The sequence below is a fragment of the Oryctolagus cuniculus genome, chromosome 13 (genome assembly GCF_051225735.1).
Source record: "Oryctolagus cuniculus isolate XC-2025 breed Fujian yellow rabbit chromosome 13, ASM5122573v1, whole genome shotgun sequence".
NCBI lineage: Eukaryota > Metazoa > Chordata > Mammalia > Lagomorpha > Leporidae > Oryctolagus > Oryctolagus cuniculus.
In genome coordinates, this window is record NC_142879.1 from 30,838,231 (window position 1) to 30,850,982 (window position 12,752).

Consider the following 12,752-nt stretch of genomic DNA (forward strand, 5'->3'; position numbering starts at 1 on the left):
AATGACTATATTAAAAATAATATTGGGGCCGGCGCCGTGGCTCAATAGGCTAGTCCTCCGCCTGCAGCGCCGGGCACACCGGGTTCTAGTCCCGGTCGGGGTGCCGGATTCTGTCCCGGTTGCCCCTCTTCCAGGCCAGCTCTCTGCTGTGGCCAGGGAGTGCAGTGGAGGATGGCCCAGGTCCTTGGGCCCTGCACCCGATGGGAGACCAGGAGAGGCACCTGGCTCCTGGCTTCGAATCAGCGCGATGCGCCGGCCGCGGCAGCCATTGGAGGGTGAACCAACGGCAAAAGGAAGACCTTTCTCTCTGTCTCTCTGTCTCTCTCTCTCTCACTGTCCACTCTGCCTGTCAAAAAAAAAAAATAATAATAATATTGGGTAGGGGTATTTACTGTATCAATTATACTGTCACTTGGAACACTCACATCTCACATTGGAGTGCTTGGGTTGCAGTCCCAGCTCTGTGGTTTTTTTTTGTTTTTTGTTTTTTGTTTTTTGTTTTTTGTTTTTTTTTTTTTTTTGACAGGCAGAGTGGACAGTGAGAGAGAGAGACAGAGAGAAAGGTCTTCCTTTTGCCGTTGGTTCACCCTCCAATGGCCGCCGTGGCGGCGCACCGCGCTGATCCAAAGCCAGGAGCCAGGTGCCTCTCCTGGTCTCCCATGCGGGTGCAGGGCCCAAGCACCTGGGCCATCCTCCACTGCACTCCCTGGCCACAGCAGAGAGCTGGACTGGAAGAGGGGCAACCGGGACAGAATCCGACACCCCGACAGGGACTAGAACCTGGTGTGCAGGCGCCGCAGGCAGAGGATTAGCCTAGTGAGCCGCGGCTCCAGCCCCAGCTCTGCTCTTCATTCCAGCTTCTGGCTGCTGGTGAACACCCTCAGAGCCAGCAGGTAGTGGTTCAGGTAGCCCTGCCACCAAGGTGGGAGGCCTGGATTGAGTTCCTGGCTCTTAGATTCAGTTTGGCCCAACCCTGGCTATTATGAAAATTTGGGGAATGAGTGAATTGGAAATATATTTCTGTTTCTTTGTCTTTCTCTGCTTGCCTCTCTCTGTCCCTGATTCTTTCAAATAAATAAAACATACTTAAAATTTTTTTAAAATGAAAAATATAGTATGAATGTACATTCTTCTAGACTTTAATCAACTGTGATAAAAGTATATTCAATACTTCAGATCCTTATCTAAATCAAAACTGCTAACAGTATTACTAATATATAATTATATGCTAGCTATTGTATCATATCAATAAGGAAAATGTTATATCCTACTTTATTGCTATATTTATGTATACATATTATTGAAAGGTAACCATGTGCAAGTTGCAATATAGCCTTGTATTTCTTCAATACACTGTGGGGAAAAAGAGAAACCAAAGTCAAAGGAATATATATCAATACATAATTAAACTGCATAGATTTTTATTTTTTCTTCCAGAAAAACAAAAAATCTGGATTCATTTGGATATTTCTTTGTTACTTTTTGTTGTTAAATTCCAGACAAAACCAATCTACATTAGATACCATTATGAAGTTCTGAAGGTTATGAACTCAAAACACCGTACAACCAACATTCCAACATTAACTATGTAGGAATGTTACGTATGTTGAAAATGAACAAAAAAATCTGGATGTACACACAAAAAGGAGCTTCAAGATTGGCTTCCTCCTGATCTTTTTGGTGTTTAGAAAGTAAGAAGCCTACTGAAATCCTACAACCTGTGAAACTGTTTCACTTACAAACAGCATCAATATGTCTTCTAGATTAAAGTTAGAGAATTTTGGAGAAAACGAATGTATGGAACAGGAATATTGGTTATAGTAATAAAACCCCAGAAGACTGACTATTATTCAGTGGCTTCAAGTCTTTAAGTATACACCATATTGTTTGATACATCACTACAGTGTGGAAGAGTATTATGAGAACTACAGACACAGACACAGGTCTTTTTATACAGGAGAGTTCAAGCCACATGCAGTGTCTCAATTAGAGCTGAGTGCAATATCTGAAAGATTCGGTACTAATAGATGTTACTTTCACTGTCTCATAAAGTTTATGCTTTATTGAACATGACTATCGAAAACTTAAACTGTACTGACACACGAACACTCCACTGGAACAAGGTGATGTTCCATTTATATAAACAACAATTGTGACAGGATGGGAAGATGCTTGGTCTTTTTCTCTGGTTCTAGGTAGAGGGCTCCTAAAGCCCTTGGAATTTCCCAAGCGATACAGTGTGGCATGGAATATAAGAAATACACAAAATAAACCTGGATCATGTTTTTGTGTCACAAATGCAAGAAGGTGTGCCATAATGGCAGGAATGTACCAAACAGTCACAAGAAGCCAGTTTAAAGGGACTCCTACTAGATAAATCCGGGGCAATCTGAGCACTAAAATACATAATGCTACAATAGATAATAACTCACTGAAAAAAAAAAACCAGGAATCCATGAGTCCACACTAATATAAACAAATAAGTAAACTGATGGAGAATGGAAAAATTACAAAGTCTCAAATTATCAACCCACAAAATTCTTATTACTTTCCAAGAGTAAAAGAGCATCTTTATAAACAAGCCTAGTAGATACCCCAATCGTGGCAAAGTTAATGTCATCAGTGACAAGACAATCAAGTGCTTCCTAGTTAGATGCAATGAAGTCCCTGTGTCATTTCTGTGATATTACTGGCAAAGATGATTGACTTGAGTCTACTCATAAGAAATAACATGAAAGCTCAAATTGAGGGTCATTCTTTAAAATAACTGAACTGTAATCTTCAAAATTATCAATTATGAAAGTCAACAATATAAAATTTAAATAAAAATACATATTTTGTGTCAGTAGTTTCCAGTAGTCATTTGGATTTTTTTAAGATTTTATTTATTTTAGAGAGAGAGTTACAGAGAGAGGGAGAGACAGAAAGAAAGGTTTTCCATTCGCTGGTTCACTCCCCAAACAGCTGCAATGGCCAGAACTGAGCTGATCCAAAGCCAGGAGCCAGGAGCTTCTTCTGGGTCTCAATGCAGGTACAGGGGCCCAAGTACTTGGGCCATCTTCCACTGATTTCCCAGACTATAGGTAAGGAGCTGGATCAGAAGAGGAGCAACTAGGACATAAACCAGCCCCCATATAGGATGCCAATGCTGTAGGTGGAGACTTAGCTTACTACGCCATAGCACTGTCTCCCTTTTTTATTTTTATTTTCCTTTTTCTGTGTGGAGCACCCTTGGTTCTATCTTGCATTCTCTCCTTTTTCCACATCCCTCTGTTCTGCAAACTCCAAAGTGTTAGCGGTAGCTGGAAGCAGTGTTCCCAAATTGTTCATTTAACAATGGATCTCAATTTTCTTTGTCCAAACTGTGAGCCTGTATTCTGAGCCCATCTTAATGACATCAGAGGTACTACAGTTTCAGGATGGGGCTACTAATCCTGAAAAAGTTGGTCCCAAATGATAATTGGAAGAACATCTTTGTCCTGCTTTTCCATTTATGAAGCACTTCACCTAGCTTGCCTCATCTGACTCTCCTATTTACTCCATGAGATAGGTATCAGTTGGCTTCTCATTTTAGAAGTGTGGAAACTGAGGCAGATTCAATCCATAGCAAGGTCTATGGATTACCTGGAACACTGCTAACATCAGTCCCACGTGGAGGCTGTCCTCATATACAAGAAACTGTCTGACTCTCAGCCTTGAGGGAAGAAGAAGGAAGCAATTAGACAAAAACTGCCACTGAAACAAGTTGGTATTGTCCATGTTGCTCAGTGTGAATGAATAACAGTCACTGTGCCATCTCAATTCATGTGTGGGAGACTATAGTCATCTATCTTCTTTTCCATTGTTATTCAGCTTTGGAACTAAAACGGACAGTCCTTTATTGTTAATTGTGGTTTTAAGAAGTAATAAGAAAAAAAAAGAAAACGAACAAAATCAATTATAGTTGTTGGTGAATTCTATATATGGGAGATACAACTTTACTGTTTTAATTAAAGGGAAATATAGGCCCATTGTTTTAAAGACATTAAAAAGGCAATTTAAATCCTGATACTGCTCCCCCACACCACACACACACACACACACACACATACCACCTTTTTCAAGTGGAACATATACAACAACCATGCTAACCACATCTTTTCTGATGACTCAATTTCAGACAGTTATGCAGTTTAAAGGAATTTGGTAAAGTTGGCAAACATAAAATTAAACTGAGAGGTTGGTGTGAAGGCATAGCAGGTAAAGCTGCCACATGCAATGCTGGCATCTTATATGGGTGTCAGTTCAAGTCCCCGCTGCTCCACTTCCAATCTAGCTCCCTTTTAATGGCCTGGGAAAGCAGAAAAGATGGTCCTAGTCCTTGGGCCCCTGCCATCCATGTGAAGACCTGGAAGAAGCTCCTGGCTTCAGACCAGCCCAGCTCTGGCTGTTGCCACCACTTGGGGAGTGAGCCTGTGGGTGGAAGAAATCTCTCTCTCTCTCTCTCTCTCAACTCTGCCTTTCAAATAAATAAATATTTTTTAAAAAATAAGTAAGTAAAATCAAATATTTCCAGAGAATAATTCCTGAATGCATTCCACTCACATGACTGGATCTTAATAGTAGTGTGAGCAGTGAAACACAAGGGAAACCTCTTCTAAACGGAATAAAGAAGCCGACAGTGCAGGCATTCAGACGTAGGAGACTTGGGATCAAATTCCTGCACGTTCGCTTCTCAGATGTATGAACTTAGTCTCTTTGGGCCTCAGCTTGCTCATTTATAAAATGGGGATAAAAATAGTGTGTATTGGGGCTGGCAATGTGGTACGGTGGGTTAAAGCTCTGGCCTACAGCACTGGCATCCCATATGGGTGCCGGTTCCAGTCCCAGCTGCTCCACTTCCAATTCAGCTCCCTGATAATGCACCTGAGAAAGTAGCAGAGGATGGCCCAAGTACTTGGGACCCTATACCCATGTGAGAGACCCAGAAGAAGCTCCTGGCTCCTGGCTTTGGATCAGCCCAGCTCTGGCCATTGCAGCCATCTGGGGAGTGAACCAGCATATGGAAGACCTCTCTCTCTCTTTCTCTCTCTCCCTCTGCCCCTCTGTAACTCTTTCAAATAAATAAATAAATCTTTTTTAAAAATTAGTGTGTATCTCCCAGAAACATAATGACTAAATAACTTAGTTTCCTGGTATCAAAAAAAAAAAAAGTTAGCCATTATTAGAATTTACATTTGCATGACAAGTACATTTTTACTATCCTTTAGACTTCATTCTGGCTCTTTAAAATTCTCTGATTTGTAGAGGCCGGCGCCATGGCTCACTAGGTTACTCTTCCACCTGCGGCGCTGGCATCCCCTATGGGTGCTGGGTTCTAGTCCTGGTTGCTCCTCTTCCAGTCCAGCTCTCTGCTGTGGCCCAGGAAGGCAGTGGAGGATGGCCCAAGTGCTTGGGCACCTGCACCCGCTTGGGAGAGCAGGAAGATGCACCTGGCTCCTGGCTTCGGATCGGCGCAGCTCCGGCCATGTCAGCCATTTTGGGGGGCAAACCAACAGAAGGAAAACCTTTCTCTCTGTCTCTCTAACTCTCATTGTTTTAACTCTGCCAAATTAAAAAAAAATTTTTTTAATTTTTTTTAATATTTTCTGATTTGCAGAAATCAGAGCTTTTTAGGACAATAATGATATTTATACCATCTTGAATACTATTTCAGATTGGAATATTCTGAAGACAGCAAAATGCTCAGGAATATCTATTTGCTCTATAGTCCTGTCAACCACATTGAGTGGCCAGAGGAAGATCTTTGGCAAACTGTTTTCTTTCATCCTCATCTTTCAAAGCGGTCTTCTACTTCCACTTGACAGTTGCCTGGAATTCTCAGCATCGTGGAACTGCCCAGTGAAATATGAGTACTCAATTCAAAATGAAGGCTGGTGGGAAAAGTTACTGTTTGGAGTTTGAATCACAGCGCTTCCACTTCCTCCCTGTGTGATCTCTACCTGATTCATGAATACCATCAAATGCCCTTTGCCTTCTCTCCTGAAGAGCTGGGGTGAGGATCTGCAAATGGCACTGTACTTGGCACAGAGCAGACACTCAAGAGCTATGGATTCCCTTCAGCCTGCACTGGGCTCCTCCCTCAAAGCAGGCACATAGGAAGGAAACAACTGCAATGCAAACAAGTTAGTCTTTATTGGTGGGACCTCAGGGCTCAATAGTACCTGGATAGAGCAGGTGTTTTGAGGCCTGGACCATTTCTGGCATCCTTCATGCCACAATAGGCAACCACTAGCTCCATCCTGCAGGGAGTACGTTGTGGCTAGAGGTGCTCTTTCCATAAACTCCTTTGGAAAACTCCTGCTAGGGGTTTGTATGAGAGCAGGAACTCTATCTCCCCGTGTTCTAAGAAGAGGGGAAGGACATTATTTTCTAGACAAATGTTTGAAAGACATGCTTAAAAAAGGAAAGTCAGTATGATTAAAACGAAGCACTATGGAGAACATTCTAAAAAAAATGCTGAATGCTAGAAAACGTGGCTTCTGTTTTCCAGGTTGTTATTATTACCTAGGAGGCCATACTTGATGTGTAAAATTCCCTAGTCCTCATGGCAGCTCGCTTTCAGAACTCAGGTTAGCTCAAAATTGACAGAGCCATGACACATCTAGAAATAGGAAATTCGTGATGTGCCCCAACCATTATATGCTAACGTAATTCATTGTAACCAGATTTATTTATATTAACAGTTGATAAAATGTGTTCTGGAAATACATCGGGAAGCATATACAATAAGAACATGTTTAAGTTATTTCAGATGATTAAATTTCAAATAATTCTTAAATAAACTGTTAGTTTCAAATGTCAAATGCACAAAATGTCAATTTCTTGCAAAAGGCACAGCACAGATTGCATTTCCATTAAGCTTTCAGCACCTTTTCTCTATTTCTGCAGACAAATAAATTTTGAGAGTGCCTAGTTAGCTGTCTCTTCAAGTACAACTCAGTGAAAAAGCTAAGGGCATTCCTGGCTGCGTCCCCTCAACTTCTGATTCTTTAGAATGCTGAATTTATACTTGAATTGCCTCAAAGCCCTTGGGATCAAGTGCTGATTTTATTTTCTACCATTCTGGATTATGAAAACAGGTACACAATGCATCAATAGCAATTTTTTTTCCTTGGCATAATTTCAGTAGAAAAACAGTAGGCCATTAAAAATAAAAATCAGCAACAAGTTGGGTGTTTGTAGTAGTGTAGGAGAAAATACCAGGGTTTGCTGCCATGTTTCATATGCATGATTTTGACGTAGGCTGCCCCAAAGCCTATTCAAGGAGCACCTGGGGATTAGCCACAGCCTGCCTTTCTCCAGAGAAGAACACACATCTCTTACACTGCTTCCAGCCTGTACAAGCCCCATCCCTGGGGTCAACTGGCTCAGCGAGAAAGTGAGATGAGGAACAACATAAAACACGATTACTGCTCTAGTTTTCCCTAAATGCTCCAGGTAGCCGTCACTTTACCCTGTGTACACGGCATTCCATTACTGCCCAAAGTAATAAAGACTTCTGTCACGGCGAGGGCTTTTCATCTTCAGTGCACCTTTCTCCTCTGCTGATAAGACTGCCAACTCCACTCTCTGTAAATGAGCTCATGTGAACACTTTATTTTCAGTGCGTGGAAACAAAAAGGGCCACTGCCTAGCTTCAGACATGGAGCGGGTGGTTGCTCTGGCTTCAAAGTCAGAGAAGGATGTTTGAAAGGGATGGGAACTGACCCAGGAGCCTCCCTTGGAAGACGGAGGTTGAAGCTGAGCCATTGTACTACTCCACTAGCCTTCCCTTGTATTTTATCATGCCTGAAGACTTGCGAGAGCTGGAAGGGAGAGTAGGAGAGCAGACCAACTATCTCTAAACCAATTTCTATTTGTGGACATTAAACATTTGCATTCACTTTGGCCAACACCACTAGCCAACACTGATGCTCCAAGTATGTGTGAGCTGAACGTTTCACATGTGGGACAGATGGCTAAACCATCACAATGCAGTCAATTCTGAAATAAGTGAATCGCAGCTTAGGCTTCCACGTCCAAACAGTAACTAAATTTAATTTTTTTGCAATCAGTGGCATATGTTTGCATCTGTCTACAATATGACTTGGGCCAAATCTGATCTGGCCATGGCAGCCTGAGTACCAAGGCTATACAATTCCTAGTGCTAAATTTATTGCAAACACCAGAGGAGGACAGGTTAACTAATTAAAATATGCATTTGTGGTTTGGGGCCCCTTGTATATCTGCTGTGTTTGTGATAAAGGAAAGAGCTGCTGACCAACTAGATAATTTTCTCTGTTGTATTTCTAAAAAGTTAAAACTTTTCCCATATAATAATAATAATAATAATAATAAAGCAATGGTAACAGTAGGAACTCATATTTAATAATCTGTTATGTCTAAGAGGAATTGCTTGCATCTGTTGGCCTTGTTATATTCATCCAATTCAACTTATTCAAATATGTATGAAGCACTTCTGTGCCAGGTATTGTGCTGGGCATGGGAAAATACCTGATTGTTCCTTGCAGGGCTCACACTCTAGTGATGAGACAGGCACACTAAGAGATAATTTTATCTACGTGACACCTGATTTTTAATAAAGCATGGGTCAGGATCTTGAAGGCACATAAGGGAAATAGTGTAACTTTGTACAGGGATATCAAGGAAGGTATTTGGGAAGGATTGCGTTGATCTGTGGAGTTGGACATGCAGATGAGGAAGATGGAAGGACATTGCAGTCACAGAGAACAGCTGTGGCAGAGAAGCAAGTTAAAACAGGAAAGGGGGGGCCGGCGCTGCGGCTCACTAGGCTAATCCTCCGCCTAGCAGCGCCGGCACACCGGGTTCTAGTCCCGGTCGGGGTGCCGGATTCTGTCCCGGTTGCCCCTCTTCCAGGCCAGCTCTCTGCTGTGGCCCAGGAGTGCAGTGGAGGATGGCCCAGGTGCTTGGGCCCTGCACCTGATGGGAGACCAGGAAAAGCACCTGGCTCCTGGCTCCTGCCATCGGATCAGCGCGGTGCGCCGGCCGCAGCGCGCTGGCCGCGGCGGCCATTGGAGGGTGAACCAACGGCAAAGGAAGACCTTTCTCTCTGTCTCTCTCTCTCTCACTGTCCACTCTGCCTGTCAAAAAAAAAAAAAAAAATTAAAAAAAGAAAAAAACAGGAAAGGGGGCGTGGCGGGTGCTGTGGTATAGTAAGTTAAGCATCCATTGGCATCGGTGGTGCCAGCATCCCATATGGGCACCGGTTCAAGCTCCCTGCTGATGGCCTGGGAAAGCAATGGAAGACATGCGATAGTGATGAAATCTGACTTGGGACCCTGCACCCACGTGAGAGACCAGGAAGAAGCTCCTGGCTCCTGGCTTCGGATGGACCCAGCTCCCGACGTTGCAGCCATTTGGGGAGTGAGCCAGCAGATGGAAGACCTTTCTCTCTATCTCCCTCTGTCTGCCTGTAACTATGCCTCTCAATTAAATAAATCTTTAAAAAAAAAAAAAAAAGGAGGAGAGGGGGTAGGCATTTGGGGTGGCAGTAAAGATGCTATTTAGGATACTTCATCGGTGTGCCTGGGTTCAAGTCCTAGCTCCACTCTCCATTCCAGTTTCCTGCTAATAAAGCAGCAGGTAATTGCTCAAATAATATATCCCTGTCATCTGGATTGAATTTCTGGTTTCCAGCTTTGGCTTGGCCCAGCCCCAGTTGTTGGAGTCATTTGCAGAGATTGGAGATCTCTCTGTCTCTGTTTCTCTCTTGTCCTCTGTCTCTCCCTGTTTCTCAATTTAAAAAAAAAAGGGGGGGGGTATCTAGAAATGTACTTCCCAACATGTAAATTTGCTAAAATAAAATTTAAAATATTGCTTCTAAGTTATATTAGCAATATTTCAAATGTTCCATGATCACTTATGGCCAATGGCTAACGTACTGGACACCACAGTTATGGAATACTTGCACCATTGTAGAAAGTTTTATTGGACAGTGTTGACTTGGAAATGTAGACCACGAAAAAGTGACAAGCTATAGAGTTAAAATGCATGAAGGAATTAGGTCCTATGGATCCAAAGAAGCCACTAAGGCGAAAAGGAAGCTTTAGCATATAATACTTCAAGAACCATTGACTAAGTGGTACAGTAAGTGATCTGGTCAAACAGACAGAAAATGAATCAGATCTCTGTTTTAGAAAGAACCTCACTCAAGCTGCAGTGTGGAGGGTGGCCCACACACATCCATCCACACTCACATAAGATACCCCACATATGAATAGCAGCCATTTCTGCTTTTTCTCTCTTTGTGTTTCAGTGAGTGATAATAATGGTTGTTAACACTTATTAACACCGCCTCAAATACTTCATATGTAATAACACAAAAGCAAGGAGTAAAAAGATACCTTAGAGAAATAAGTTTAATAAAGGCCAATATTTTCATTTAATCATTCATTTATACTGCTTTATAGAACTAGCAATCAAGAACTGTGAATAGAAAAGCTACAGGAAAACACATGGACATATTGAACTGATGGTCCAATCACCCTGCCAACCAAACTTAAGCCTTAAGCAGGAGTTGGGGGTGGGAGAGGTGGAGGGTTGGGAGACTCTGAGCTGACTGTGGTTACTCCCTGCATCCACAGAATATGGCCTTCATAAAAGTGCCAATAAAAATCTCTTGAACTGCATTAATGGGAACTTCTCTACATATACTCAACTAAAAACCTGGAGGAAACTGTTCATATGGAAAACCTACCTTGTGGCTCTTTCAGAAATGGAAATGACAAAAGCAACAATGAAGGGTGACTTCTGCAATGACTTGCATCTCACTTAAATGTGAACTGAGGTGGTTGGATGTCTGGCCAAATCTCTGCTTTCTTGGTTGTCTTGGGAAGGGTATTCTACACACCATCCTAACCGTTTATGGTCATGATGCACCCCCTCAGCAAGTTAATGAAATATGTTTTTTGCTTTAATGATGAAAATTTGATCCAAGTTCAGATGAAGAAAGAGACTCGCTATGGTCTGGGGACTGGAGCTGCTTCCAAGCTACTCTTGAACACCTACTGCTTTCCCATAATTCACTGAGTCAATCAATCAGAGATAATTAATTGAATGTCTACATACAAAGAAGAGTATATAGTATATAACGAAACTCATAACCCTGGCACTGAAACTTTTAGAACATGTATATAGGAAGAAATAGGACAACAATTAAAATAGTCCATTACAAACTGACTCTGTGAATGCTAGAGGGACCAGGAATTTAGGTAAAGTGATGAACAGAGTCGATGAGGTTAAGGGAGGGAAACCACTGGAAGGAAGCTGAATAAATCAGGTTGTTAAGGAAGTGTTGGGGCAGAAAAAATATTATAGGTTCACATGTTTATGAGGAGTTCCAGTGAATTCTTTCTGTTTGATTTTAAAATAAAACAACAATTTGAGGTTTTGAAAAATCCGAAAAGCAATGTAAGAGATAAAGTATATTAAACTAGGACTGGGTAATAAGTAGTTTTGAAAGAGTAAAAAAAATAAGAAATTATATGTCCTATATCTCAATAAGAAAAAGAACTTTACATGGTGCACATTTTTTATAATTTCTTGAAATTTTGCTATTTACAATTTCTGATATAATTAATGGGGTGTTTATAATGCTTAATGCTGAAAATCCTCTGATCTAACTAATTTTAAAGTGAATTATTCCACTTAACAAGGAAAAAAATCCTTTCGATTTTTGCCCAAGTGCTACAGTTCTCCAAGTATTCCATATTTTCAGCTATTATCCCTTTCTTACAAAGAGCCCACTTAATAATGTTCACTCTAACAACCTCATTTATTTTCCAGAAAATTAACTCAGTTTCAACCCTGATTAATGATTTCATCTAAATGAATCAAATTAAAAATTGAAAATTATATTTCAAAAGCCAAAGAAAAAAAAATTGACCATTTCCAGTTAACAAATGATCCTTTCAAATATTAAAAGATGACCATGAAGAGTTCGTGATAGTAATGAAATCTGGCTCAGGCCTGCTGCTTATCTGGAGTTCATGGAGGAGGAGAATTAACAGAAAGGAAAAAAAAAAAAAAAGCAAAGAAAAGAAAGGAAAGAAAGAGGTACCCTATGCATTTTTAACACTGAAATCCCTTGGGACACCACACTGACTTGTACTTAGGCTTGGCCCCTAATCAGTGTACCAAAATAATGTGAGCATTTGCCTGTTAATTAAAACGGGTTGGGCTGGAGATGGCCCTCAGCAGAAGGGGGGATTAGGAAGTCACACACACTAATAGCCCCTGTTAATAAAACCTAAACCGTGAACGAATGCTTCATGCCACGATGTCTTCTCTACGAGCCTGAAGCAGTCCACCAGGAAAATAAGCAACTAATTAGGGAGAAACTTCTGGTCCGACGAGTTATTTTTAAATATCCCACTTTGGGCTAAGGGTTGGGGGCAGGGAGGGATGACTAGGCAGCCCTCAGTGAAAGTATTCCATGTGACACTGTAATGACATGGTGGGGCCGTGTCACTATACATTTGTCAAAACCCATGGAAGGCACTACACCAAGTCTGAGCCCCATTGGGAGCTATGGACTTTGGATGATAATGATGTGTCAGGGTGGGTTCATCGAGGGTAGCAAACTCACCTCCCTGGTTGAGGATGTTGGCAATAGGGGGAGGCCATGAATGCAGATGCTTGGATTTTATGGTTTTTTAGCATCCAAATAAACTTCTCTTTTAATTCCCAAA

General features: G+C 41.6%; 1 protein-coding gene across 21 annotated transcripts in view; it reads right to left on the minus strand.

Annotated features, from left to right (window-relative positions):
* Positions 1–12,752, minus strand: part of ESRRG (estrogen related receptor gamma) — a 657,282-nt gene that overhangs the window by 95,560 nt on the left and 548,970 nt on the right. The window lies entirely within an intron of this gene.